This window comes from Adiantum capillus-veneris, chromosome 16 (assembly GCF_014529385.1).
Source record: "Adiantum capillus-veneris isolate H3 chromosome 16, ASM1452938v2, whole genome shotgun sequence".
NCBI classification, from domain to species: Eukaryota; Viridiplantae; Streptophyta; class Polypodiopsida; order Polypodiales; family Pteridaceae; genus Adiantum; species Adiantum capillus-veneris.
Genome location: NC_140946.1, coordinates 82,513,894 through 82,539,638, shown reverse-complemented (window position 1 = coordinate 82,539,638; position 25,745 = coordinate 82,513,894). Strand labels below are relative to the sequence as shown.

General features: G+C 46.8%; 1 pseudogene across 1 annotated transcript; it reads left to right on the top strand.

The window, feature by feature from the left end:
- Positions 1 to 24,697, top strand: LOC147439355 (uncharacterized; annotated as a pseudogene). The gene is made up of 6 exons (XR_015184579.1): positions 1 to 280; positions 9,007 to 9,172; positions 9,250 to 9,502; positions 23,590 to 23,851; positions 23,941 to 24,104; positions 24,195 to 24,697. The product of XR_015184579.1 is annotated as an uncharacterized LOC147439355 (transcript).
- Positions 24,698 to 25,745: the final 1,048 nt, after the last annotated feature.

Below are 25,745 nucleotides of genomic sequence, written 5' to 3'. Positions count from 1 at the left end.
GAAAGGTTTTGGTAGGGGTTTAGGCGAGGGGGGAGGGGAATGTCTATGGCGAGAGCTCTGCTTCTGCGAGCGCATCGTTCTTTTTGCTCGTCAGCGGCCTTTCAAAGTTCTCAAGACAACGGATATCCTCTTTTCTTGCGTGGCCTGTGCTCGGCCGCCACTCCCGCTGCAGAATCCGATGCCGCACAGCCCGTCCCAGACATTGCCGCAAACCTCATAGCCGGCCATGCTGACAGTTCTGGAACCGCCCAATACGCCCAGCGAATCGGCTCTGCTGCAGGTATACTTCCCATTTCATACGTTCAAACTTTGGCCTTGTACATGATTGCCAATGATAGAGTCTTTTAGAAGGCCAACACACAGGGTCTAACTAAAATGGGCCCACTCAGAGGTCAGGAACTGAGTGCAATTGCATTACTTCTTCGAGGTAGGAATGGGTCAAGGGTTGGAGGTGGGGGCCAAAGCTCGCCTGTGGGGGCTCTAAGGAGCTAGCATCTTTACTCTCAGATGAAATTTTCTGCATTGCAGGACATCTGATGTCCGACCAAACTGCAGGATTCTATGCTAGCAAGAATTTGTGTTTAATAACACTTTTATTAAACCCCCTGGGCTTTGGAACGGGGCAATGAGTGTTTGCAGAGCTTTTAGAAAGCTAACAGGAGTGCCTCACAGAACCTCTTAAAATTTTAGTGGTGTTGTTGCCTGTTGTTTGGGTCAACTTGTTATGAAGTCTACTGTGAATGCTCACTATGTAGGCAAATGTGATTCTTGTAATAGTGGTGTTGTTACCTGTTATTTGGCTCAACTTGTTACGAAGTCTACTGTAAATGCTCACTATGTTGGAAAATGTGATTCATGTAATAGTGGTGTTGTTGCCTGTTGTTTGGGTCAACTTGTTACGAGTCTATTGTAATTGCTCACTATGTTGGCAAATGTGATTCTTGTAATAGTATGTGGGCGCTATATGGTCTAGGCCCATGTTCATCAAGACAAAAGGGGTTACACCTGCAGGGTGTATATATGATCATAGATGTTTTATATGAGTGAGAGATGATGTTGGCGCAAGGGGTTGCACAGTTGCGGGTATCTCTCAATTGGAAGCCCTTTAGCATCTGGCTGCAGTTGTCTTTACAAGATGATAAGAGGAGGCTTACATTACGACGTGTCTTCCCCTACAAGCTGAGTGTAATGCGTAGAGGAAAAAACTAAGTGGATTTTATTAGGATTGAGGAACATTGTAAGTTATTCTCTACTCACTGTCAGCTGCCTGCATTTATGACCAGGGAAGTTTCTGTGCCTCTGCAGATATCAGCAAATGGATTTATTTGTCGAAGCTCTGATAGTTTTGTGATTTTTGTAATAGGTTATCTTGCATTCTCATGACTATTGTAGCTATTTGCTTATTCCTCATTTGAGCTCTTAACACCCATGATTATAGCACGCTCCATGAGGGGACCTCAGCTGTCAGCTTTGGGCAACATCAAAGCGTTTTTCTCATGGATATGGCTTTTTGTATAGACTGATGCTTTGCCTTTTCTACATTTACCATGTGAGTAGTGTTGCGTAATAATGTTTTTATTTCATGCCCATGGAAAGCTACAAAGGGGATAGAATGGATTGGTGGAGGGATTAAAAGCAGCCTTTCTGTTTCTAGAGCGGGAAGGGACATGCAAGGTCCATTGGGTGGCTGGCTGCACACAGCAGGGTCACAAGGAGGGGATGGTCCAGACAATGGGGTGGTCGTAATGGGCGTCTTGGGGTTGGCGTCCCAAAAATGGGGGACGGCTAGGAGATGTGCCAACAGCCTAATCTTTGAGAAAAATTGGCTAAAGGCAATTTATTTTGGGGCCTTAGAAGCAGTCTCTTGCCCTTCACAAGCCTCAAGCTCTCAAGATTCACGCTCAAAGCAAGCCCAAGTTTGAAATGATGGTCACCTTGCAAGTTCAAGGCTCAAGCTCCCTTTCTGTCTCAAGCCCAAGCACCCCAAGCGCAAGTGACACTCAAGTACCACCTTTCATGCCCAAGTTCCCAAGCTCAAGTGACAAGCCTTCTAGTGATAAACAACGAACCCCTCTCTCTCTCTCTCTCTCTCTCTCTCTCTCTCTCTCTCTCTCTCTCTCTCTCCATTCCTTCAATTTTCTCAATAAAACAATGTTTCTTCTCTTCATTTCTTTAATTTTCTCAATAAAACATTGTTTTCTTGAGGAAATTCTCGTCCCTTTTCACGAGAAACATTGTTTTATTGATGGCTAATTTTACTACGTCGGAATATCAAGAGTTTCGATCTGGACGAAAGGAGAAGCTAATTCCTTGATCAAAACGACCGAAAAGGAGAAGCGAACTCCTTGATCAAAAGAGCAGAAAGGAGAAGCTAACTCCCTAATAAAAAGAGCAAACTGATTGTCGCTCGTATCGTCCCTCGGAATTTTTTTTGAGCTAACTTGAATTGTTTTGCAGATATGCTGTAATCGCGGACGATTGCTCTCTTTCAAGAAGGGGAGATGTAACAGACTGTTGACGTGTCAAAGCCTAAAGAATGGAGTCAACTTACAAAAGCTAGCCGAGGGGCCTAAACCCTAAGAAGAGCAAGTAACAGAAGAAGAAGTCCTACCAACTTACGGGGACCCCATTCGATGGGGCCCCAAGTGACAAAAAAAATTAATAAAGCAGTATCCGAACACACGCCAAAATTGATGACGTGGCAGATTTCCTAAAATTGCGCTGACATTATGACATGGTAGGTTGTACGGAATTCCACATTTTGTGCTTGTTGATGACGTGGCAGGTTCTACGGATTTTTGTAAATTGCGTTGGCAGCTTTTTTGCTTTGCTTTTGGACCAGAAGCTTTAGAGTTTTAAAGTCTTTTCACTATAACTGCTTTTCAGGCCTAGGGCCTTTAAATATGAGGTTAGGGCTCATTCTTTGGCATGCTTCTTGGAGAAGGTGTAGAGTTTGGAGTACCGGCTTGTATTGTGTTGATGCAATATAAAGAAACACCGAAAGGGGCGCCAGGGTTTGGGGCCAATACTCTCCGAGGTGGAATTCCGCCACTCCGTTTTGCGTGTCGTCTCTCTCTTTCATTTCAGTTGTTATTGAAGTGTTAAAAGTCTGTTCTTTTCTATTGGCACGTGGTGCGAGTCTTGTGACAATTACTCTCTTTTAAGAAGAGAGTCTGTCACAAACTGCTGACGTGTTGACCCACTGAATAACGGAGCCACTGTGTATGTCACCGGCCGAGGGACCTAAACTCTAAGAAGCAGAAGTAGCAGAAACTGATGACGTGGCAGCTATACAGACTGCTTGGATTTTGCGCTAATTGCTGACGTGGTAGCCTGTACAGAATCTTGCGTTTCATGATGACTGTTGACGTGGTAGACTGGACCGGATCCCATGTTTCACGTTGATTGCTGACGTGGTAGATTGTACGGAATCGCGCGTTTCACGTTGACTATTGACGTGGCAGACTGTACAGATTTCCTTGATTTGCTGTTAGGTGTAGCGGAATGAATGTTGTATTTTCTCAAGATTAGTGATCTTTATCGTTCAAGGTTCCTTTTAGTTCTTTAGGGAAAGAGAGAGCTTTCCGTCTTGTAGAGTGCTGTGGTCACGAACAAAGTGAGTGGATGTTGTGCGTGCAAATGAATGAGACTGAGAGAAGGAGAGAGAAGAGATACGAGGTTGTAAAACCCTCCTCCGAAGGCCCCACTCTCGTCGGTGAGATTGGTCTACTTGATTGCACAAATGCGTACAATGCAGATGCAATGGACCGATGCAATGGGACTATGCCGATGATGACGACGATGACGTCGACGGCGACTTGATGGCTGAAATCTGTGATCTTCTAATCGCTGAATTCGGGGACTGTTTCGGTGTCTGAAAATGACTGTTTTGGCTGCGTTTTTATGGCTGAAAATTGGGGCTTTGCCGGGGTCTTTGCTGAAGGTGAAATCGCTGATGTTCTTGCTCCATAAAGCTGCGTTTTAGGCTGATTGTACTTGCTGCAAAAAACGCTGCCAAGGCTGAGTTTTGCTAGCGTTAGTGCTCGGCTGAAAACGCTGGGAAGAGCAGCAATGTCTGGCGTTAGTAAAAACGCCCAGGCCGAGGTTGGGAGTCGTGGGAAAAACGCCAAGATGGGAGTGATGATGGCGATGATTGCTTGGGAGGAATGCTGGGAATCTTGTGTTGCCGCGGTAACTGCAAGAGGAAACACCGACGGAGTTCTTTATCCAAAACGCTAGGCTCTGGGGGGTACTGCTGAGAAGTGACCTGTTGAGCGGGAAGCTCCTGCTGCCTCTTCTGCCAGAAAGTGCTAACTTGGGTTTGCTTATATATTAACTTAGCAAAATTGCCCTACCTACTTTTGTTGGAAAGTCACTTAAAAATAATAAGTGAAAATAACCAATAAATAGGAAAATAGGCTAAATGCACTGAAAAATTTCCCTAACTGATGCTAATGGATTCTGATGGGAATTCCGATGATCATGCTGTGTGCAACCGGAGGATATGCATCTATGCTAAGTGACTGGGCATGCACGGTCTACGAATAGACTCACAAAAGTGCCAGATCAGTGCTAATCTAGACTTGACTTGACTTGAGTGAACCCTGCTGTTGTGTAGCTTGTCCACGGACACATAGGGTTGGGATGTGTCACGTGACATTTGCACTATTGACGTGGCAATTGTACGGATTTTCGTAAATCACGCTGACAGTTTTTGGGCATCTGCTTTTGGACGAGATGCTTTTGACTTTGAAGGCTTTTCATGTAAATTGCTTTTAATGGCCAAGGGCCTTTAAATATGAGGCTAGGGCTGATTCTCTGGCATGCTTCTGGACGAAGGTGCAGAGGATGGAGTACTGGCTTGTACTTTGTTGATGCAAAATAAAGAAATATTGAAAGGGGCATCAAGGTTTGGGGCCAATACTTTCTGGGGTGGCATTTTGCCACTCCGTGTCACGTGTCGTCTCTCTCTTTCAGTTCAGTTGTTATTGAAGTGCTAAAAGTCTGTTCAATCTGTTCTTTTCTGTTTGGCACGTGGTGCCCGTCTTGTGACAGAGTCTATTGAAACCTTTCAAGGGGGAGGTGCCAATTGACAGGGAGCCTGAGGAGCAACCTGAAGTGGAACAGAGTGAGGAGATTCTCGTTCTGGAACAGATACTAGCTTACCAGGAAAGGAAAGAGCAAGGTAAAGTGAACGGCGGTTCTTAGTCAAGAAGTATTCGGCATTGGATGCAAAGTGGATGGAGGAGGAGGACCTAGCAGATACTCCTCGGATACTGGAACTTTACCTTGAGGCTTTTGGTCTAGCTTTGACTATTCCAAGAAATCTCGGAGATCAGCAGGGTTGAATTTGGTGCAGACGGGAGTGCACAAGAGGAGAGTCACTGTCACAGACGGGAGCGCATAACAATATAAAGTATTCTCAAATAAATGAAATTTATCACTTAATACTGAAGCCGGAGGATATAGAAAGAAATAGAGAGAGAGCGAGAGAGATAGAGAGTGAGAGATCGACACGGTACCAGGGACTAGACCCCCCCTCGTAGTATCTTTATTACTGAGGAGAAGTCTATACAAGCACTTCAACCGAACGTATTACCACGTTCGTTCTAGAATAAGACCTTATGGTTCCCGGAAGCCTCATCTTCCATCCTCAAGGCAAAGCCCTATTCCTAGGAACTTCCGTTCCTTATTCTGAGTCCTCGAGAATCTAAGTTCTAGCCTCGGGATTTCACCTTCCAGACTCAAGGCATGGCATCCTTGCAACTTTTTTCTGACTCTACTTCCAGAGTCTTCTTCCTGCAGAACAACTCTGCTTTCTTGGACACGAAGTCCTCCTTGGGAGTCTCAAGTTCCTAATCCCAACTCGAGAGTCTATCAATATCAGATTCGTGAATTTACTTCCCAATCTCGGGTACAAAACCCTTGGGCTGATCTGGCTCTAGCTCCTCAGAACGCTTTTCTCCTGCAGAGGCTTATGCCTTCCTCTGCTCCTACTCCCTCACGAAGAGGAAGTACACCTGCAAACAAATACTCAGTGATCATAACAAGAAAAACATTACCTTCAAAGCTTTGGCGCTTGAAACGCAATTCGGTTCTTGAAAAACAATTCCCCGAGAGAGTTCTCACAGAGGAAGTGTCTCTTCCAATCCTACACACAGAAGAAATGCGCTCTCGGGTTCCTTCTCATAAATCAGCCCCGTCCTCGTAGTTTATGGGCTGAAAACAGAGAGAAGCAGCAGCTTGTCGCGATGGAAACACGCTCCGTAGGCACTTCTTCGCGAGGGAACTCGCGCATTGGGTCCTGGCCACATCTGGTACACTTGGGGCAGCCATAGGACTCACCGGCGGCGTCATCTCCACTGCTGAGATCTGCAGCAGCCCATCCTCCTTGCTAGCGCTGGCTTTCTTCCCCGGTGTGAGAGAGAGAGGCTGCTTTTGTGCTCCTGGCAGCCGGTAAGAATAGGGGCGACCTCGCCTGGCACGAATAGGGGAGGGAGCGGGGCGCCAAAGAGATGGAGAGAGAGATCACTTGGGCTGCGCCAGAAAGAGAGAGAGATCGTACGCTGCTGCTGAAAGGCAGCGCTGGGTTTTTTTGTGATTTATTTTAAGGGTGGCTGCCCACTTATCAAGTGGGCGACGGGTCTATTTAAGAATTTTCTGAACCTGCCCAAAAACCAATAAAACCTTATAAGTTAAAAAAAATGCTTACATAGCACTTCCTAGGCGTCCGTGGATGCAATCTCATGCACAGTTGCAATGCAGACATAGACTCCCTCGCAGGAAAGCATGTGCTTTCCCAAAAAGCAACCTGCTTTCTTAGAAAGCACCCGTTTTCCCTCAAAGTTTCCTATGAACCCATCTTCGTTCAAGTGCTTGTTCATCCTTGTGCTTAAATCTAACCCAGTTCAGAATTTCCTCCTGACTATGGATATTCCCTTTCCGATGCACTTGTCACCCACCTTGTGATGCGTCCTTTCCTATTGAACTTACAGTACAATCTCCTTTGCGATGCTCTATGTCAATCATCCTATGACGTATCAGAGATGTCTGCTCCCGGATGGTCGAATGCTTCTTCCCGATGCTCCCCGTCACCCATCCGATGTGACGCATCTGAAGTACCCATTCCTGGTGGCCTTACAAATATTCCCTTTTACAGTGCTCTCGTCATCACTCTGAATGACACACTAGAAATATCTGTACTCGGATGTCTTCAGTGAGAAAAACCCTCTCACTTAAAATTCCAATAATTCATATAGAATTATTTTTTTGTGAGATAAAGCCAATCTAGCAACAGTCACTCTACTTCTTTGTCACAGGTTACCCAGATGGAATAAAGTCTGATTTTTCTTTGGATTTCAGGGATACTGGTGGACTTACAGTATTCTTTTGGATGACTTTATGAAAGAAGTACTTCGACATGTAAATCCCCGAAATGAATTTGATTTACTTGTGCTCTTTCATGTGAGTCGTGTTTGAGTGCATGTTTGAAAGACGAAATGACTGCAGCATTTGGGTCTTGAGATTCTAGATGAGATGGACGTGATAGCAATAAGAATTAGTCAATTCAGACATTCGTGAGATCTGGGATAGATCTAGATGCTATCGCTAAACACGTTGCCGATACATCATGGTCCGATATCTCGATGTACTTTATGTGATTTGATTTGAATGTGATTTGAATCTTCAGTGACTGTCGTCTTTGTGTAAGTGTTGGATTTGTGTCGTCTAGTGCGTCGGTACTTAGAGTCGGTGTCTATTGAATTGGTTTCTCGCTTATGTTTGATTTTGCAGGCGTAATTGAGGGCAATTACAATTCTTTCTAGAGGGGGTATGTCACAAAATGATGACGTGGCATGTCCAATTGATGGATATGATGGATAAAATTACTATTTTATAAGTTATCCCAACTTATGGGGGTTTCGTCCGATGGGGCCCATGGGGACATAAAGAGATTAAAGAAATTGCGTGCAACTATTGACGTGGCAGATCTCCACAAATTGCGCTGATGTGGCAGGCTGTACGGATGTCCACAATTTGCGTTGACATCATGACGTGGCAACTAAACGCGCTGGCTGTTTTTGGGCCAGATGCTATTGGGACTTGACGCTTTTGAACTGCCTTTGAGACTTTGCTTTTGGCATCCCTTATACTGTTTATAAGAGCCCTTGGAGCCTCACTTTGCAGAGCATCTGGACGCAGAGTCTGAGAGTAGAGGTTCCTCGAGAGTTGTACTTTGCAATGATTAATGATAAAGAAATACCGAAAGGGACGCTAGACTTTGGGGCCTATTCCACTGGGCACGGAACTCCGCCGGTCTCTCTCTCTCTCTCTCTCTCTCTTAAAGTTCAGTGATTTTGAAGTTTCTGTTGAATGTGTTGCTATTGATTTCTTGCTTGGAGTGTCCAAGCGTGTTACACCTTCTCAATTTATGATTGGTGCATTGTATATGGAGGTATGCTATTGGCTTGTTCTTTAATACTTCTGCATGCGCCTAGCTCCATTGTGACTATTTTATTCATTGTCCAATGTGTTAATAGTATGGAATTAGTTTAGTTACTGCTTTGTTTCCGATGTTCAAGGAGGGCTTGAGTGCCTGATATTTCTCACGAGTCTTTTAGCGTGTTTATGATTGAGGGATGGATGCACCACCCTTTTGAAAGGGGAGGCAAAGGGAGGGGGGGTGAGGGTGTGGGGAGGAGCTTGAGTTATTTCTGACGGGTCTGCGTGGAAAGTGAATACTCAGCATATTACCGGGTTGATACTGTATAGCGTTTCAATTGTTGCTATGATATGAAATTAAGGAATGAACCCAGAATTGTGTCAAATTGTAGCATAAATGCTGAGCATTGGGATAGACTCAAAGTGGTGCCTTCAGATCCTTTCTTTTTGTATGCAGTACTGTCTTCCCCTATAGCAATTTGAAGTCACATATTAATGTTAAATAGTATGACTGGATCAGGTGTGCAGTAATGTGCTTCACTATGTTTTTCTGATTTTTTGTAGGGCCTGGTCATTTTAGACAGCTGAGAGCTGGTGGGCAGCTTGGCGATCTAGTTGTTTCATCTCTTGGCATTGGAACATTCGGGGGCAGTGAGACTGAAGAAGTAGACATAGATTACATTAAAACTATAACAAGGGGATTTAACCTTGGCATCAATTTTATAGACACGTAAGTTATCTTGTTATCCAAGTGGCTAAGTTATTCAGCAGATTGGCTCACTTTGCTGTATATCTGTGATTTTGCAGAGCAAGTAATTATCGTAGTATGCATAGTGAGCGAGCAGTGGGTCGAAGCATTGCAAAAGCTATTGATCAAGGTATCATAAAGAGAAACGAAATAGTTGTTTGCACCAAGGGAGGGTTTCTATCATTTGATTATAGAGAGAGCGTCGATCCTCGCACATACATTGAAGATAAGTATGTCAAAGCTGGACTTTTTCAGTGGGAAGAATTTGTAGGAGGTGTTCACTGCCTCTCTACACCATTTGTTATGAATCAGGTGAGAGAAAAAACGGTTTAACAATTTTTGCTTACAAATAATTTGGTACTACTTGTTTTATGTGACAACTCTCAATTGCCAACTGTTGCCAAAGCATGTAATAGTCTGCTTCACCCATTGGTTGAAAAGAAAGTCATCACAAATTGTATTGACATAAATTGCGAGAGTCTCATGGGTAAAGTGGTACCTGGGATGTTGAGATGGTTGTAAGGATGGTGTGCCTCCTTTTCAAGCCACTGAGAATGTGAAGCTGCACGATTCACCCCTACTCCAACAGCACTCCCTGAAATGGTGAAACTTGTCACATCAGCCATTGTGTAATCTCATTAAATAATTCACTTTGCTGGAAGACAAAGGAAGGGGCTGAGAGCTGAGAAACTGGGACATTTGTGGTACGGTCTTTGGAGGAGCATTCAGAAAGCTACGGGTTTTAGCCATGCAATGGTTCCCCAAAATGTCAAGGTGGCCTCAGCCCTACTCCAAAGAACTCTCTACCCATGTTGCAGGGGCACCATGATTTCGACCTTACGTCAACAATGCTTGATTTCTCTGGACTCAAGTTAATGAAAGTGGTAAACTTGTCTCCTTGAGTTAAAAGAAGTCATTGTGGGGTACCATTGAGTTTTGAGAGCATACACACAACCCAAGAGAAATCTGTGAGTGATAAGATAGCTGGTTCTAATACCAATTTCACAGGCAGTGATAAATATGAGAAAGACCTGTCTCACACCACTTACGTGCACCTTTTAAGTTGCATCAATAACTTGGAGAGAGCGGGATGGCAAGATCGTTTACCACTTTGGAATGGAAAGATTTTTCTGAGCAGATTCGTGGGGTCACAGCAGTTAGCATACCCTATCTGGTTCCGACAGATGCTATAGGATTTGACTTCAGTGGAAGCACAGGAGTGGTCTGCCTTCTTAGGCAGGGTATAACCCACTACCAGACGTCTGTTCTAAGATTGGAGTAAGTGTGCTGAGATTATTTCCTCATGAATGATATTGTCAGACCTTCGGATGACACCAAAGGTCTTGGTATCTATTCTCTTCTGTGTCGCTTCGGAGCACTCAACTTTCTACTATTTAGTATTGCTCTTCAAGAACATTAGTTGTTGCAGATACTTCGATTGGACTTTATAGGCTTTGTAGGATTACATTTAGGCGTTGATCAATCTCTACTTTCTTGTAAGGATTTTTCAAGAGGGTGCTGTTACTAGATGGTAAATAATTGTTTCTTTTCTTTTTTGTGTAGAAGCAAATAAGGTGATTTGGTTTTTCTTCTTTTCCGGTTTTCTTGTGTGCCTTGTGTTTTTGCGGGTGTTTTAGCCTCTCTTATAATTCGTAAATTCAGACTATTCTGACCTATGAAGGTGTATATCTGAGTGGCTTGGTAGAGGGTCTTGAGCTATAGAGAGTTTTTAGGGATCCTTTCAGAGTATAGGCCACGTGTGGGGCCTTGTGTTTCTCCTATTGCTTCACTTTAGGTAGCTGAGTGTTTCGTCCCCAAACATCAGGATGGGAGCTTGCAGTATGTCCTTCCAGTGTGAACCTGGCCCTTAGGTTATGAAGTCCTATAAATAGGACTTGGGTCTCATTTGTGAGACATCTTGTGTGATCACCACACTTGGACTCTTGGCCCTTGGCAGCTTTGCCCGTACACCTGTACTGGTGTGGGCTTGGTGGTATGGGACACCGGCTCTTGTGGTAGCCCGCTGGCTGCAGGATCGAGGGTGAGCCCGTATTGGCTCTATGGCTGGGAGGTGAGCCTGATGTCCTCTCATTACGTGTGTCTAGTTGTGAGTTTGGCTTGTGTCATGTCATGTGTGCAAGATGGATCCGGCGAGAGACTAACATTGGTAGCAGAGCTTCTTCCTGCTCGTATGCACGACATGGAGACGTGCACAAAACCACTAGAGCTCATTGGACTGTGATGGCCCAGCTTGACAGGTTCTCTCAACTCTCCTATAGGGTGGTATGGGACACTACTAGCGAGAGAGGAGGGCAAGGGGGGGCACATGCTAGCCGGTGGTGGGAATCTGGTGAATTTTTTTCACAGATTCTCGTGCGTGGGATGCTGATTGCTGGGGCAGTCACATGGATGCTTGGTGTGTCTTTTGATCTCTCCGTAACCGAGTATGTTTGAGGGTGTCCTCGGGAGCTGCCACTCCAAGGACTTGATAGCACCTTCTGTAAACGCGTCTCGGTAAGAGAATTTTATTGCTCATGGAGTATATCATTTCCAGGAAACGGAGATGGAAAAAGTATGTTACATTTGTGCATCATGGTAGTTCAGCTTCCATGCATCATGGTGTTCCGACCATTGTGTCTCATAGGCATTATTCCTCACCCTATGAGGTCAATGACGAAAACCCAAGACGTGCAGTGGTGTGCAGAGCCGTTGGCTGCACTGCTGTATGTAGCCTGCTGGGCCGCTGGCTGTACATGCCACGTCAGCACGCACGAAGGCGGCCAGGCACGCAAACGGTCAGCTCAGCCAGGTGTGCAGCTCGAGGGCGGAGAGTAGGGGCGACACGACGGCGGCCATGCAAGGCAACGCGAAAGCAGCTACATGGGTGGTTACACTTGCGGCGGCAAGTCTGCGTTGGCACAAGAGGGTTGGTTATGCGAGGGCCGCAAAGTTCTCAGTCGGCGCTCGTTAGTTTAGGAGCATTAAGGGTTTTTCTTTACCCTTCCTTACCAAAGTGGCCGCCCACTCTTTCAAGTGACCAGCCCTTTTTAAATAGGTACAAACTGTCCCTTTTTTAAAAATCAAGTCACTTAAAAGGCCGGACAAAGTGAGAAACCTGAAAATTATTCATGAAATGAGTAAAATGCAGAGTAAATACTCGGGAAGGTTCCCCGCTTGAGGCAGTTAGCCCTGTAGGGTGGTTAGTCCTTCCCGCCTCTCCTATTTAATGCGCCGTAGAGCAGGAGCGTTTACTTCATTATCATCGCTCTCTCTCTCTCTCTCTCTCTCTCTCTCTCTCTCTCTCAGAGGATTACCGCCCCTCCCCCACCAGACACTCAGAGGGGAGTGACACTCCCACAGGTGGAGGTGAGCCGAGCTAGACGACGACCACGAGTCACAGGCTACAGGGGCGCGAGCTCCCACCACCGACAGATCGAGGAGATCCGAGCCCGGGAGCGCCGTGCCACTGAGGAGCGAGTGGCCCAGATGAGGGCCGACCCGACAGCTTTCATCCGGGCAGCCTTGGCACCAGACCCGCCCATGTACCACATCTTACATCCCCCCATTAGTACAGGATGGAGCTAGATAGCTTGATGCATTCTCATGATTGTACTACCTTGAGCATATAGACATGCATATACCCCTATAGATAGAGCTCCATCCCTCCTCAGATACCCCACTACCTACATTCAGTTCAGTTTTGTATCAGTTTTGTTTCATTTGTCTTTCCGATAGACGGATGACATACACACCATGTACATTTGATTTGTCTCATAGGCCGATTTCGGCCTGACATAGACGTTAAAAATCTTTCTTTCTTTCTTTCTTTCTCTCTCTCTCTCTCTCTCTCTCTCCTCTCTCTCTCTCTCTCTCTCTCTCGCACAAAGGTCTTGTGCTCCCTCTCTCTCTTTTGCTAGTGCCATTTTACTTATTTGCTTTATGTCTTGGGCGCTGTTCCCCAAGCGAGTCTCTACGGCATACTCCCGTATTTACCCGCACATCCAAGCGCCATGGCGTCACATGACGCTTCTCCGCACGAGAATGGCGCTGTGAGCACACATCAACTAATGGAGGAGGGCCTCTTTCTCCTCCTGATTCCACACACACGCATAGGCTTCGTCTCGAGAGTTCTTCTTTTCCGCCATTTGCCTTTGAAACATCTCTCGTTGCTATGCTGCAGTAGCAGTTTGTAGAGATGCAGAGACAACTCGTGGAATTGTGCTCTACGCAGGTCTCATTTTCGCTCGTCACCATGGGTACTTTGCCTCTTCAGCTCTATCTTGACCTCTTCAAAGGGGAAATGAAAGAGCGCGAAGAGATTGCTAGACTCGTGGTTGGCGAAATGGACCGCCTTCTTCGATATGCATCGTTTTATGGATGCCCAACGTCTTGGGCAGCTTCCGTTCATGCTAAAGGGGAAGGCCTACTCTTGGTGGGCTGCGCTACGACCACAACCCACAACTTGGGCAGAGTTTCAATCGATCTTTCGCTCTCGCTTTGTGTAAGTCGATAGGATTGAGTGTTTCAAGAAGCTATTTTGCTGTGAGACGGGAAAGTGAACTATGGACGCTTACTCACAGGCCTTCAAGGATCTTCTCCACAAAACGAAGGCTCTCGATGACCCTATGATCATTGTGCAGACGTTGTACCTCTTCGGATTGCCGCCAGCATATCAGAACGAGGTTTTACGCAATCCGTCCACTTCTATTGAGGACATCTATAAGTTCGCCAAAAATTATAATAATACTTTGGCGGCTTCTGAAGGTGGCCCGACGGATGGGCAGACTTCTCACCGTGGTTCCTTCACGTCAAAATTCAAGCGCTTGAACGCTTGAGCAGCCACCAGTCAATCATTGGACCTTATGGGGAAAAACCCATGAATGTCAGCAAATCAAAGGCAGCTCATGTGGAAGATCAAAAGAAGAATCATTGTTTCGCCACCAGACCGGCCACTTCCGCGGTGATAAGGCGTCCCCCAAGCAAAAGAAGAAGGCGTCTACCTCCGCATCCGACGAATACTTTGGTAAACGCCTTCAACAATCCAGGTATTTTGTCTTTTTCTAATTCAGAGATTTTTCATGTAAATGCATGTAGTTGCCACGATCATTGCACTAGCTAGTATTGAAGGAACACAAAGAATTGTATTGTAAAATGTCTCTTTGATGGGAGAAACCATAATACAAAGCCTTTTGGAGGGGGAACCAGCTCCATGCAAATCCGGTCCTCAACTGATTTCAATTGCTTAATTTCTCTTTCTTTTGAAGTATTGTTCATGCTATCTAACTAGGTGTTATACTTTTTGTTGCTCTCTCCACCCAAGCACTCTTGTTATTCTCATTAGGAATCTGTTCTAATGAAATGCTCACTATGTTCATGCTATTTCCCGCTACACACAAGTTACTAGGCCATTAAATGTTACATTGGTAGTATGCCAAGCAAACTAACTGCGAATTTTTCCGCACGGAGTTGCTGTATCTTGGTCATGTCATCTCGGCTGATGGCATTCGCATCGAACCCGAGAAGGTACGTGATGTGTTGGATTGACGCATTCTTTGCATGATCAGGCAAGTGAATTCCTTTTTGGGTTTTACGGGCTTCTTTCGAAAAGTTATCAAGGATAACGCTTGTATTACCGAATTCTTTACTTATTTGTTAAAGGGCGTCCAAAGCAAAAAGCGTAGTGTTAGTTCGTTGGTTTGATGGACCGACGAGCTTGATCAATGTTTTCGAACATTGAAGTGACTTGTTACTATTGCACAGCTGGTGCAGATTGTGGATCCAAACAAACCCTTTGTGGTGGAAATAGATGCCAATGACTATGCAACTGGGCTGTCTTATACGAGGACGGACGGCCAATAGCATTTGAGTCGCCAGCTCACAGATGTGCAGACACATTATTCCACACAGAAGAAGGAATTGTTGGTGGTCATTCATGCCTTGAAGGTTTGGCGCCATTACGTCTTTGGGGCCCACTCTTTGAAATATCTCTAAGATCATCAAATTTTGTTGGAGTGTCATGATGCACCAAGTGCAGGACACCTTGGTATACATTGTATTTTGGCCTTTGTTGGCCGGTATTTCTATTGGTTGCACATGAAAGCTTTTGTTGAAAAGTATGTGCGAGAATGCTCGCAATGTCACCTCAACAAAGCTGAACGATAAAAACGCGTTGGGCTATTACATCCTTTGCAAATTCGTGATAGCAAATGGACAAGCATTTCTATGGATTTTGTAGTTGGATCACCCGAAACCAACCCTGGTCACGATGCCATTTGTGTCGTCGTCAATCGACTCACGAAGATGGTGTGATTTATTCCTTCACGTTCCACCGTAAAGGGCTACGAGCTAGCCCAGCTCTTTGTGGAACATTTATACAAACTATATGTTTTGCTCGACGAAATTGTCAGTGATTGTGATTCTAAATTCACAGGCAATTTTTTGGCAAACGGTCTTCTAAAAATTAGAGACCCACCTATGCATGTCGTCCTCAGATTATCCTGAAACTGATGTAAAGACCGAACACACAAATTGAACTGAAGTAAAGACCGAACACACAAATCAAACCTTGGAGGACATGCTACGAGCATGTCTCTCGACATCAATCTGATTGAGAATGTTACCTCACAGAGATTGAGTTTGCTTATAAGAGTACAAGGCACTTAGCTACTGGCTATAGCCCGTTCATGCTATGTACAATTATGAGCCGAAACCACCAATCTCCACCGGATTCAAAGGGACCCAAGATACAATGAGTAAGCCGATTTCTTACACGATGTGCAAGAAATGCTCCAAATCGCAAAAGAGAGAGTAAAGATGGTACAAGATCGTGCCACTTTTATGCTAATCAGCAGCGACAACCCCGCGAACTCCAGGAGGGCATGTGGGTGTACTCCAAGGTACCGAAGGATTCCGAAATGATTCGAATTGGTCCATGCTCAAAATTATCTTCTCGTTATTGTGTCCATTTCATATTACAAAGAAGACAATTGGGGTTTCTTATAAGTTGGACCTGCCTCAAGGCATTGCTGTACATCCTGTGTTTCACGTAAGCCGTTTAAAGGAATGGCTAGGGCAGGATGACTTAGTGATTCCTCTCGAGCAAGTCCCGAACTTGGAAGACACCACCCGTTATGTTCCACTTGAACTCGAATCGGTTCTCGATCAAAGGGTCGCGAGTCTCGCAAGACTTCTTACCCCCAAATATTTGATCAAGTGGAAGCATGGTCGTGAATCCCAAGCCACTTGGGAATCAATTAGATCGTTAAGGAATCTCTTTCCCTGTTTCATAATCGAGGACATTGCTGAGGACAACAATTAAAAATAAGGGGGAAGTGTTATGCCCCTAGACATCAGGATGGGTGTCTGTAGTATGTCCGCCAATGTGAATCTGACCCTTAGGTTATGAAGTCCTATATGTAGGACTTGGGTCTCATTTGTGAGACATCTTGTGTGATCACCACACTTGGACTCTTGGCCCTTGGCAGCTCTGCCCGTACACCCGTATTGGTTTGGACTCGGTGGTATGGGACACCGGCCACCGACCCTCGTGGTAGAGGCTAGCCCGCTTGGCTGCAGGCTCCTAGGCTCGAGGGTGCGCCGTATTGGCTCTATGGTTGGGAGGCGAGCTTGATGTTCGCTCATTACATGTGTCTAGGTGTGAGTTTGCCTTGTGTCATGTCATGTGTGCAGGATGGATCCGATGAGGGACTAACACTAAGCATGCTTTATGCTAGGATTTGTCCTTGGTTGGCCACTTAATTTGCATGGTACATAGGGCGCGGGCCACTTAGGGTGCTTGTATGGCTAGTGTTTGTCCAAATTTGGCCACCCACTACCAATCTTTCCTATCTCATGTGTTTTCTAGGGTCGTCTTTGTTGAAGTGCATGTACTTGGCTTGGGGCTTGTGAGGATTAGGGGTGCTAATCCTATAATTTTTTTTTTCCGAGAAAACGATCCTTCTATTAGTTACTGAAACTGCCCATGGGGCTACAACTACCTCTACTAGAGAGGGCTACAACAATCATACAAGGAGACTCTCCCAATGGAAAAACATCATATGTATAATGAGGGATAAATCAGGAGATGGGAGGATGGAAAAGCGAGATAGGTGGATGGTAGTGCCATCTGAGCACACCCTGCACCATGGTGAAGAAAGGCGAGGGTGCCAGAGTCGAAGCAACACCTCTCTACGCTCCCGCATGCGGACGAAGCTGCCCTGGAGTCTCTCGACTGTCCCCGAGTGTATGGATTAGCTCAAGCCAAAAATCTCGAATAGTCTCCGCTCAAAGATGCGGAAGCTGTGGGCCCGCCATATGAACCAGAGTGTTAAGCCACAGACTAGCTCCCAAGACACCTCTCTCTCACTGCACCACTCCTGTGGAGTAAGCTCTGTAGCAGGCTGGAATTTAGGTCGACCTCCCTGTATCACTATCATCTTGTTGGTGGAGGATAGCTCAAACTGCAGTGCAGGGCCCGTGAGAGTGGACCAAGCAACTGCCCCCCAGGTGTACTGTCGTGCTGTGGAAAAGAGCTGGCATCAGCCGACGGACCCGAAGCCACACCTACTGTGCCATAGGGCAGTCCCAAAGACAATAACGCCGACTCTCCAAAGGATGGGCACAAGCTGTACATGCTGCCGAGAGGCCACTATGTATAAGCCAACTCCCCATACTGTTGTAGCTCTATGTGCAACCAACCACTGGAACAATGTGACTCGTTGCGGTTGTCTGGCGTCTCACAACCTCGCCCAAAAAGCTGACAAGAACTTAGCGTGAGACCCTCCTCTTGCCAATGAGGTGCTGCAGCAGGACGAGCCTCTCTCCGTGCTGCCAGTATGTGACGTCCCAATCGAAGAGTGTACTGAAAGAAAGGGACCCTTGGGCGGTCGGCTGAGGAGAAAGGGTCCCTCCAAAACCACTCTCCAGATCTTACTGCACTCGAGCCCACATCCTCCAGTGGCCTGTCTCAAGAGCTGTTGGGTTAGGATCTATGACACAAGTCCTCCCACAAATGCCCACAACTCGGATCCTCTGAAAACAACACTCTGCAACCAATGGGGCATCTACTGAGACTGTGTAATCGACCCTCACCCTGTAGCTCGAAAAACATGGAGGGTACACTCTTTGAGCAAGCCAGAACTGCGATGAGGACCTGTAGTCTCGTGAAGGCCCCCATCCATCTGGGTGTTGCTGACTCGCCTCCTACTTGAGGCACTCTAGCTCTGAGCCACTGAGGCAAAAACTCCTTCTAGGACTCCGTCCTTGGAAGCAGTCCTTTGACAACAAACTTCCCAAGAAGGGCTCTGCTGTGCTGTGCTGGGTCTATGATCCCCAACCCCTCCTGAGAACAAGGTAGAGTGATGACCTGCCAGGCCACTTTGGCCCGGACTATCTGAGTGTCACGCCATGACCAAAGGAAGTTCTTGATTAGCCTCTCTACCTGGCTGATGGAGGAGCTCAAAAAGATCCAACAAGAAGTAATAGCCAACAATACCTGGTTGGCCACTACAACCCTCCTTGCCAAAGAAAGTCGTGCCGAGCTCCAATGTTCCTCCTGATGGACAAGAGGAGGGGAGCAATGTGCTGCTCAGGAGACTAGTCCAAGCCTACTTGACAACCCAAGTATCGAACTGTAGTCCTTGGGGGGATCCATCTAAAACCCTCACGTGACAGCCAATTAGGCGTAGGAGCACTGTCTTCCTCCAGTTGATCAGTGCACCTGATGCACAACAAAATGTATCAAGAGCTTGCTCACACTTGTGCAGGTTGGCCTCTTGGCCCTCCAAGTACAAAGCTGAGTCGTCTACAAACTATCCAGTAGCTCATCACCCCGAATAAGGAGCACTAAGCCACGCAAATCAACCTGCTGTGAAATCGAAAATCTGCTCATCGCCAATGCATGGAACAGAAAGAGGAAGGGGGCAAGAGGGCAGCCCTGTCTGACCGAACGTCTAAGCATGGAACGATCTCCTCTACCTCCTGCCAAAAGCTCCTGACTGTGTGCACCTTTGTAAAGAGCTGACACACCTCTGATAAAGGCATCTGAGAAGCCCATCCTACGTAGAGTGCCCTCCAAAAAGTCTCAGCCAACTCTATTGTAGGCCCTCTCAAAAATCGAGAAGAAGTATCACCATATCCTCACCAAGGGGGCGAGGGCTGATGCCTCCCAAAAGGTAAAGGTGTTGTCAAGGATACTGCGCTCCTTGACAAAACCTGTGTGGGTCCCATGTATAATGCTCTCTAGAAGTGGCTGAATCCTCAAACTCAGAGCCTTGGCAAGATTGTTGTAGGCCGAGTTGAGGATGGCGATGGGCCACCATTGCCGAATCTCATATAAGGAGCCACCCTCCTCGGGAATGAGGTAGATGAAGCCCTCACTCATGCTGTCAGGTATCTCTCTCTGTGTGTAAGATGTACTGAAAAGCGATGCAGAGGTCTGAGCCAAGCAAGTCCCAATACTCTAAGAAAAAACTTGGAGTCAATTTCAAACCATCCTCATCTCGACAACTACCACGGGGAAGTGCTTTGAGGGCCGCGTGAAGCTCCTCTAGCTGAAGAGGCAGCTCAAGCCTCTGGTGCATTTCCTCAATCACAAGACAAGGCATCTGTGTCCAAACCTGCTCTTTGCATGCATCCTGACGCTCTGACGGAGGCTCTCCTAACAACACGTCATGGTAAAAGTCAATAGCAATTGCACGCATGTCCTCTGGCTTTGAAGCAATTGACCCGTCAGGCCTCCTAAACTGGCTGACATTGGCATGCGCATGTCGGGGTCTCACTGCTTTGAGAACACCCCCGTCACTTTGTCATCGACTTGGGTCCACTGAGATGCCTATCGATGGAAAGGAAACTCATGACGCCTCTCCTGTGTGCTGGCAAGCTCTTGGCGAGTCTGTTGCAAATGCTCCTTCAACCAGGGATTGTCTGGGTGCTACTCCTACATCCTCTGCAAGGAAGCAACGCCCTGTCAGAGATGCTGCTGCTCCTCTCTCACTGCAGCCAGGCGGGCCGTAGACTCTTGAAGAAAGAACCGACTAAGCTGAGCAAGTCCAGTGGTCACTCTGTCAGCAGGAGAGTCCTCCGTGTCTAAGCCCTCTGTCCAAAGAGCCACCACTGGCTCTCTGAGCTCAGAGTTTAGCAAGATACTCTCAGGGATGCGTATCATCGTTGCTCTCCCTCCTCTGTCTATCTGTCACTGTGAGGATCATTGGTGCATGGTCCGAAAAAGATGTCCCAGCTAGAATGGAAACTGTCCCACCTAAGTTAGAGAAATGGTCACTAGTGTAGAAGCGATCTATCCGAGATAGATTCACTGCTCCCACTCTGCGGTCCAAACGAGAGAAGGCCAGGCTATCTGGGAGCCTCACAAAGCTAGAGTGCTGCCAAACATCTGAAACCCACAAAGTCATACATAGCCTCTCCCAAGCTATCAACTCAACTCAATGCACAATAGCATGGCTACCTCCAATCGTGTCAGAGGGGTCCTCCAACATGTTGAAGTCACCCCCAATGCACCATTGCGACAGAGACTCTACAACATGAGACCAAAACTCTGCACGTACACTCGCCAGATTGGGTGCATAGATGTTCAGGAAGCCCAAGAGGCAACCCTGAACCTGCATAGTAATCCAGTGAGCCCTGCCAGGCACAATAAGACCTCTGTCCACAATGGCATGCTGCCAAGAGTCTGCAATACAAATACATACCCCTCCCTGATGCCACCAGGTCCAAATGATGCTGACTAGAATGTCTCATACCGCCCACGCAAAAGCTGACCACATCGTCTAATGCGACTATCACACAGATGATGCTCTTGTAGCATAAGAAGATCAATATCTCCTCCCACAAGGCATCGCTGAAGCTCTTGACGTCATAGTTTTTTTCGTACCCGTGTGGTTGCCCTGCGTAAAACGAGTATGGAAAGTGATTCCGTACTCAACAAAAAATTTGGGGCAAATTTTTTTTACCTGCAGTTTTTTGGCCGTGCGAGTTGGGTTGCTGACTCTGTTATGCAGGCATTGCAGCACATCAGTGAGTTGCGAGCTGCGAATGAGCGGCCAACCCATCCTCTCATCCTCTCTTGCTGAGTCCAGGGCCTCTATCTGTCTAGGTGTAAGGAACAATACATGAACTCTGAAGAAAGCTGCCTCAAAGTTTGGTGAATGGTCGCCGAGCAAACGTGTGAAGTCGTAGGCAAAGAAGTCCCAACGACGATGCATGTGGAAGCTCTTCAGTCCACGAGGAACTGTTGCAAAGAGAGACATCTGCACCAAAACGGGGGTTTGCAAGAAAGGCTATCTCTCTCTTGCTAAGCAACTCGTGGCAAAAGTGCTGCCAAGAGATCTCCTAGCAGCCGAGGATGGTCTTGCCCCCTCGGTCAGCTGCAGGGTAGGAGCGGGAAGGAGATGTGGAGGCAGGGGGGCTAGCGGGAGGAGGAGGAGCGGGAGGGCGGGGAGCGGTAGATGGAGAAGGGCGCGGTGGGGAGGCAAAGAGGAACATGGGGATGGGGGGGGGGAGGGCTGTCGAAGGTGAGGCTGAGGTGGAGCGGGGACCTCGTCTTGATGCTGAAGAGGGTTGAAACGTGTTGCCTATGGGAACCCACTGTGTGTTGGACTGGAGCCGGGGGACCACTCTGAGTGTCAGGCTGGCATGGTGGCCCGTGTCGACGCCGACTACGAACCTGCTGCCAGCCCTCCTCCGCTTGAGCCCCAAGCTCGGAGGGTGGCTCTGCTTGCGTACCTTGTGACTGTCTGTTGCAATTGGCCAGCCCTTGAAGGCTACGGCTAAGCTTGCGGTGAAGGTCGGGGTCTCCTCTGTGAACGGGCCTTCGCAAGATGGCCCATCTGACGACAAATAAAACACTGATTCGGGAGGCCCAAATACTCCACGCTCTGACGAACCAACCGCCACTCACCCGAGGTAGTAGGATGACCTTCGCGAGAGTGTGGGTATCTCGAACCAGAACACGTACTGTGGGGATGCCAGCCGCCTTGGCAGCTACAAAGGCTGCCGTGCGAGGTGTCTTCAGGACAGTCCCAATCTCTAAGCCTATCCTTGAAAGGAACGGAAGGTACTCCCTCCTCAAGCCGGGGAAGCAGACTGAGATGGGTAGGTTTGCCTCGTCGACAAGAACGTCGGTAGCTGGGTCCAAACCATGGCGCCATTGTCAAAAGTGTGCCCGAATTGCTCAGATGGCCAGGGGGACTCATCGCAATGACCTTGGACGCCATCTTGGGAGTCCCAAACTCTGGTAGTAGCCACACCCAAGAAACTGAAGATCAAGAATCTTGCCCACCTCTGCTAAAAAGGCGGGCCTGGAGAAGATCACACACCTCTCCTCTTCTAGGTTGGCTGCCGTTGATCTTGCAGATGAGAGAAGTCGCTTGGAGGCACTCCACCTCTGCGTGTAGGCTCGCTTGCTCTGTCGACGAGGGAGGAAGTCGGATGGTGGGCTCTGCAGGGTCGGGCGAGGGGGCTTCTGGAGAGTCCCTCTGGGGCGGAGCATGAGCCTCCATCTGTGTCTGCTGCTGTGAGTGGGGCGAATGACCAGAACCAAATGACTTATGAGGAGCTTTGACTGCTAAGGACAGGCCCTCAAGGTCAAGGCGCAAGGAGAAACCGACGGCCCAAGGGGGGGTGGGCGAGGGAGAAGCGGGATAGGGAGCTGAAGGCAGCGAGTTGGGGGGGGAGGGGGGGGGGGGGGGGGGGGGGGGGGGGGGGGGGGGGGGGGGGGGGCAAACGTACAGCAGTAGCGACTCGGCTAGGAAACCTAGAATCTGCCCTACCTCTTACACGCTAATCCTATAATTAAGACTTAAAACTTCATACTGAAGATCAAATTGAGACTCAAGAGATTGAATGTGTGTTGATTGATTGAATGAATACTTTAAAACTGAGTCATTTATGACAGTTTACTTGTGCAGACTGTTCTTGATGCATTGTGAGATTCTTACTAGACTTTTGCTAGTGTGTGTGTGTGTGTGTGTGTGTGTGTGAGAGAGAGAGAGAGAGAGAGAGAGAGAGAGAGAGAGAGAGAGAGAGAGTTGAAATGAATTGTTATATTAACGTATTTAGTCAATACTATGCATGATGGAGCTGATGGTTATATTGTCTTGTGGGTGACTACCATGGGTCTATACCTTGCACTTTCTTCAAGGGTGAATCTGGGCTTATCCTGGATTCATCTAGGTATATGAATTGTTATATTAACGTCTTCAAAAGGCCAAAGTGACCTATGAGACCGGAAAGTTACAATGTGGTGGATTTGATACAAAGTCAAAGTAAGAAAAATAACAGCAATAACAACATAACATAACAAAATAAATATACTAAGGAGAGAGAGAGAGAGAGAGAGAGAGAGAGAGAGAGAGAGAGAGAGAGAGAGAGTACTTGTTTTTCAGCTGGAGACCAGCAGAAGGAATCTCGGTTTGCAGACAATTGACATATACTTGATACATAATCCAGAGATTGAGCTTGGCATTGTAGCTCGGCAGACAGTGCTCTCTCGTTTGAGAAACTTGTTTGCCGCTCTGGAGCAGGCTGCAAAAGATGGGAAGATATCAATGTATGGCGTCTCTACTTGGAATGCTTTCAGAGTAACGTCGGGATCAAAAAACTTCATTTCATGTGAAGAGATGGTGAATTTTGCCAAAGAGGCCGCTGGTACTTCCTTGCATGCCACCATTTGTATGTGTTTTTATGGGTTTGCTCCTAGCGGCATTATTATATTGTTTTTTGCTTATCTGTTGCAGGAAGTGACAATCACCATTTCAAAGCTATCATGGTACCCTTTAACTTGGCTTTGCAAGATGTTGCTAATAACCCGGTTCAGAATATCAAGGGAAGAAGACTCCCACTCTTACATGCTGCAGCCCATCTTAACCTCAACGTGCTTATTTCTTCGCCACTATTTCAGGTGACAAGTTTTTTCTTTTGAACACTTCTATGTCTGATAAGGTGAAGTTATCTTAAAAAAAGTAACATTCTTGCTATTTCTTTGATGCAGGGAGGGCTTGTCAAAGGTATTGCCCCTGAGGCGAGGGAGAAGTTCCCGGAGCTTGGAGACTCCAGAACACCAGCTCAATGTGCTCTTCAGTTTACCCGTACAACTCCAGGTGTCATGACGACCATCGCTGGAATGTCAAAGTTGGCACATCTAGAAGAGAAATGCTGCCATTATTAAATGTCCCGCAAATGTACGTGGCTAAGTTGTGCCACAACCAGTATTTTTGTCAGGCAGCTGAGCGGCTCTTTGTCAAGGCTTACATAGCTGTAAATTGGGAAGAGGGTGGGGAATAGAGAACACTGGTATTTTTGTATTGGGCGATTTCCAATCGAAAGTGAAGGAGCCATTATATCCAGTTGGGTCTTTGTCTTCACCTGCCTCCTTTTGGCCTGACTGGATTTTTTATCTATTCAAGTGTTTTAAAGCAAAATTGTCATAAAGCAATAAGTAGAATCTTGTGTAGCTGTGAGCAGCTACTTATTAAGTATGCTTTGATTTGTGTCTATCAAGCTGTAAAAACAGTCCGCGTTCTTCCCAGATACCCTTGAAGTGTCACCAGTGACAAAGCTTGAGATCGACTGCTTTGGGCCTGTGGAATCCTAGGACAGTCGAGGTCATACCTCAGAAAATAAGAAATAAATAACTAGAGTGTCCTCGGGAATTGAGCCTGGCCTTTGTATCATTGCTGAACTTAAAGCTCAACAGGCCTATAGCTCAACAGAAGATGAAAGTAAATGAGCTTAACTCACACAAATGAGCAAGTGAGATTTTTAAATGGATCTTGATGCGGAGATGGGAGTAGAGAAAGGACACAGTGTCCATTCTCATGAAGTAGGCTCCCCCATGGTTCCCGGCAGAGTTGTGGCACGGGGGAAGGACAATGCCCTTTCCCCATTAAGTAGGCGACCCCGCAGGGCGACCGTTAGATGACAGCAGCTATGGGGGAGCCTCCTTTAAGAGGGAATGTACATTTTTGTCATACTCCGGGGGTCTCAGTTTGTTGGAGGGTGCTTGGCAACTCATAATGTAAGGTCCAGTGGCATTTGAGGTGCAGTTGTTTCTGTAGGTGGTGATGCATGGAATTCTGCTGGCTCTGCAGGTGAAATTCCTAGATGCAAAGAGAATGAATATAAGGTCCCTTTGTGAATCCTTAAACGTGTGAGGTTACAAAAAAGAATGATTGAAAAATTGTTATTCTGGTAAGAAGAAACTTCAAACTGAGGTATGTAAGGAGAAACTTCAAAACAGAAAAATTGAATTTCTTGTAAGGAGAAATTTCAAAGGGAAGGGTGCATGCTTTGGAAAATGTTTTTTACCCATGGCTAAGCTAAAGAAAACAGATGACAAAAAATCAAAAAAGTATTTGAAACTTTGGAGGGAGCTCTTAAAATCAAGGCCCCACACTTCAAATTATTGAAAAGATCACGGCTAGTCTTCATCACTTCGAAGCCTGACACATTTCCAACACTGGGAGATGCATGACCTTTGAGGTTTCTTCCCTATGGCTTGTTTTAGCAAGGCAAAAATTAGGAACTTATCCTATGTATTATT